General features: G+C 36.6%; 1 pseudogene; it reads left to right on the plus strand.

Moving 5' to 3' along the window:
• The first annotated feature begins 1,023 nt into the window (after positions 1-1,023).
• Positions 1,024-2,532, plus strand: LOC103596610 (annotated as a pseudogene).
• Positions 2,533-4,717: the final 2,185 nt, after the last annotated feature.

Consider the following 4,717-nt stretch of genomic DNA (forward strand, 5'->3'; position numbering starts at 1 on the left):
ACATGAAAATTTAAAAAATTTTAAATGTGTTAGGCAATTCAATGTGGAAAGGATTTTCTATAAATGAATGGTGCTGGATCAACTATATGTCTCTCTATTTTTTAAAAAAGTATATCATTGCAACTTTATACCATATATAGACCTAAAAAAAAATTTGTAGAAGAAAACATAAGAGAAAATCATTGTGATCTTGGGATAGACAAAGTTTTCTTAGATAGAACAAAAAAAGCATGAAACATGAAAGAAAAAAACAGTACATTGAATTTTATCAAAATAAAAACCTTTGCTCTTCAAAAGATGCCATTAAGAAAACAACAATAATGCACACTGGGAGAAATATTTACAATACATATGTCATGCAAATTACCTAAGTACAGAATATATAAAGAGTTCCTATAACTCAATAATAGGAAAAATTAACCAAATTAAATAATGGGCAAAAGATTTGAGCACAGAATTTGCAACAGAAGATATATAATAAGCATTAAGAAAGTCTTTAAAATTATTAGTCATTATAGAAATTTAAATCAAAACCACAATGAAATATTACTACACTACTATTAGAATGGAGAAAATTAAAACAGCTGACCAGACCAAGTATTGGCAAGAAAGTGAAGCAACTGGAACACTCGTGCACTGCTGGGCAGATTGCAAAATAGCTCAGTCACTTTGGAAAGCAGTTTTTCAGCTTCTTAAAAATTTAAATAATAAGCCTACTACATAAGTACATGCCCATGTAAGGACTTGTACATCGGTGTCCATTGTAGTTTTATTGGAGATAATTCAAAAATGGAAATGACTCAAATGTTCATCAATAGGTAAATGGATAAACAAATTGTGGTATATCCATTACATGCAATATTGTTCAGAAATAGAAAGAACTGTTGATACATGTGTATCAGTCCATTTTGTGTTGCTACAACAGAACACCTGAGACTGGGTAATTTATGAAGAACAGAGGTTTACTTGGCTCACAATTCTGGGACAGCTGCATGTGGCATGGGTCTCAGGCTGCTTCTACTCATGGTGGAAAGTGGCAGGGTGCTGACAGGTACAAGCAAATCACATGGTGAGAGGAAGCAAGAGAGAGAGAGAGGAGGTGCCAGGGTCTTTTTAAACAACCAGCTCTCGGTGGAACTAGTGGAATGAGAATTCACTCACTAGCCCCCTCCCCGGGGAGAGCATTAATCCATTCATGAGGGATCCACCCCCCTGACTCAAATAGCTTCCAACACTGCCACATTGGGGATCAGATTTCCACATGAGTTCTGGGAGAACAATACATCCAAACTCTATTAACATGCAACAGTGTGGATGAATCTCAAAATTATTATGCAAAATAAAAGAAACCAGACAAGAAAGAGTACGTACTGCATGATAACATTTACATAAGATTATAGAAAATGTAAACAATCCATAGTGACAGAAATCAGATCAGTGTTTATTGGGGAACTGGGAGTAGAAAAAAGTGTGGAGGGGGTGACAAAAATGTTTCTGTATTGATTGTAGTAATGAATTCATGGGTACATACGTATGCCAAAACTCATCAAAATGTACAATTTAAACATGTGCAGTTTATTGTATGTCAATTCTACCTCAATAAATTTGTAAAAAAAAAAAAAAAGAAAGAAAAATATCTTCAGGAAAACATGACCCATTTTTTATTTCCTCCTGATAGCGAATTAGAAATTAAGAATAAAACTACTAAAATTTGTAACATGCGGGGTCTTCAAAAAGTTCATGAAAAGATTAGTATCATCTTTTAATTTTATTTTTTCATGAACTTTTTGAATTACCCACATATAGAAAGCAGAAAGCCTCATGGAGGTTTTCCCCCATCTTCTTTAAGACACAAAAATGGCTTTTGGAGGACAAGAGTGGTGGTGGGAAGTTCCCTGAAGTAGTGAGACAGGGAGGGACAGGGCTGAGCAGAGGGAGGCACTGTCACCAGCAGGTGCACCTGCTCAGGCTGACTCTCCCTATGAGGTCGAGCCAGGGGTGGCTGCCCTGGGGGTGAAGCAAAGCGACTCTTCCTCAGCATCAGGGCAGAACCTGAGGACAGGAGCCTCAGATGAAAGAAACTATCATGAACCAGGAAAAACTTGCCAAACTGCAGGCCCAAGTACGCATTAGTGGGAAAAGAAACGCTGGCAGAAAGAGGTGGTTCATAGAACAGCTGCAGCAGGTGATAAAATCTCCAGTTCCCTTATGGAAGTCAGGGATAAACAATATCTCTGGTACTGAATTGAATACGTTTACAAACCAAGGAACAGTGATACACGTTACCAACCCTAAAGTTCAGGCATATCTGGCAGCCAACACTGTTTCACCAGTACAGGCCATGCTGAGACAAAACAGCGGAGGAAATGCCACCCAGCATCTCAAACCAGCTGGGTGCAGACAGTCTGGCTAGTTAAGGGGAGGGGCTGAAGTTCTGCCCAGCCTGTGGATGGAAAAGCCCCACTTGCTACTGGAGAGGAGGATGAAGATGGAGTTCCAGATCTTGTGGAGAATTTTGATGAGGCAAACTGAACTGGGTGAACTTCTGCAGAAGATAAAACTTGAAGAGGTTCCTGGGAGCTGCTATTTTGTATTATGACTGCTTTTTAAAATTGTTTTGTTTATAGATCTGATACTATCTACATCTCTAATATTTTTAAGCCCAAGCCCCTTGGACTCTGCAGCTCTTTTTATTTTTTGCTTATACACAATTCATTCTTTGCAACTAGTTAAGCTAAAGAAGACTGGGAATAAAGTTTGAAACAAAGGTTAGTAAATTTTTTTTAATGCGTTTGGAGAGGCTGATTGAATGGCTGGATGGCCGGAGAAGAACAATAGAGAATGATGTGATTTAAGGTAGCTCTTTGAGGAAGCACTAAAACTCAATTTCTATATGGGAGACTGGAACCAGTTTATTGTGAGAAGACCAGAAAGAGAAGTGAGTTGGAATTCAGAAGAGATTAAGATAAAGAGGACATAAAAAAATATTGTAGAATTTTGACACTTTGGCCTCATCCCTGAAAGTCTTCATGAAGTCATTCTTTGACCCACAAAGAGCCAGAGCTCATAGATCAGAAGAACTCTGTGAGAGTCAATGTGCAAGTGCCCAGAAGCTGTGTGCACCCAGATAACTATCCACATGAGCCCTCAAGCATGGGAACAACTTGTCTGGCTAGGCTGCTCATCCCTTGGGTAGAACCATCATAGTATCTGAGCCTCACCTCCTGATTAGTTCTGTGTACAAGATGTCAAATTGTTGGAGCTACCTCTAGATGTCATCTTCCTATTATATCCCAGGATTCTTAGAAATGCCCTAGGCTTCATTGGGCACATATCAGAGTGGCAGAAGAGAAAGTTTGAATTACTGTACATTAGAACCAAACTGAGAAAAGCTGGAAGCATTCTAAACTTGGAATAGAGGGGTCACATATAGAATTAATATTTAAAACAAGTTATATGTAAACTATATATATATAGTTTTAACCTACAGTGTTACTTTGGTTATTTCTAATTGTTATTTTTCTATCTTTATAAAACACTAATTTAGGTAGATATATAGATCAAATGGATTTAATTGGCCAACTGAAATCAAGAATCTGATGGTCTAAATAGTCAGGCCAGGTTAGTAGCACACCTTGTAGATTCCTGTCTGACGTAGACTTACTCCTGTCTAGTTCTATTTCAACTCACATTTCACCATTGAACAATTTTTCTACATCATCAGGCACAGAGCATGCATTCATTTGGGTTAAAGTGATTGTTTAAGTCTTTGGAAGATTCCGTCTTCAGTAGGATTAAATTAGGTTTATCAGTTTGCTATTACTGCAGGGTTATACCTTTGCAATGAAAACATATATACACACACATATACACAAAACAAAAGCCACCAAAGAAAGTTCCATAGAACAAAATGATAGGATGAAATATAAAAAAACATCAGTCATCTGGAAAGAAACTTACACATCACAGTGAGTGAAATGTAAAAATTAAAAATCGAACTCTTGATTATCAAATCATGAAAAAAGGTAGAACATGTGTTGTTTCTGTGGTTTTCCCTCTTCAGAACAATAATTTCATACTTTTATTTCATTTTATGCTACTATGCTAACCATATTTTATGTGGTTTTGTTTTGAAATGAGCGTTCAAGTTTCTTATTACAAAGGTTAATATAAATGGGAAAACAAAACAAAGGAATGACCCTATTGTCATAGCTGTTTTTATATCAAACTTCTATTGGCTTTGAAGTATTGTTGAAGTATTATTTTACATCAGTTAAGTACAGTACCACTTAAATGTGATTTTCCAAACTGGGCTAAAGTGCTGTGGGCTCCTCTACTTCACTAATTACATAGGACATTGTTTTGGAAAGTGCCTGGGGATTTGGATATATACAAAAGTGATCATTTAACTCTGGTGTTCATTGTGTGCATGACCCTGGGAAAATTCACATATATTTCTTTTAATTCTATTCATAACACCAGGATAATAATACTTAAATTATGAGATTTGTGAAATTTCAAGGTGATGTATAAAAAGTACACCAGGTACTGCTTTCTCCTACACTCAAATGCAGATTTTTGTCTTTTGAATATTTGTTGAAGAAGTTTCATGCTGAGAATTAGAATAAATTCATTTTTAGAGACATTAGGAAGACTAGCATGTGTGGTTACCTGTATTACCTACCACCAGAGGTCAATGAGCATTTGGGTTATTTTC

The sequence above is a fragment of the Galeopterus variegatus genome, unplaced genomic scaffold (assembly GCF_000696425.1).
Source record: "Galeopterus variegatus unplaced genomic scaffold, G_variegatus-3.0.2 Scaffold2054, whole genome shotgun sequence".
Lineage (NCBI taxonomy): Eukaryota > Metazoa > Chordata > Mammalia > Dermoptera > Cynocephalidae > Galeopterus > Galeopterus variegatus.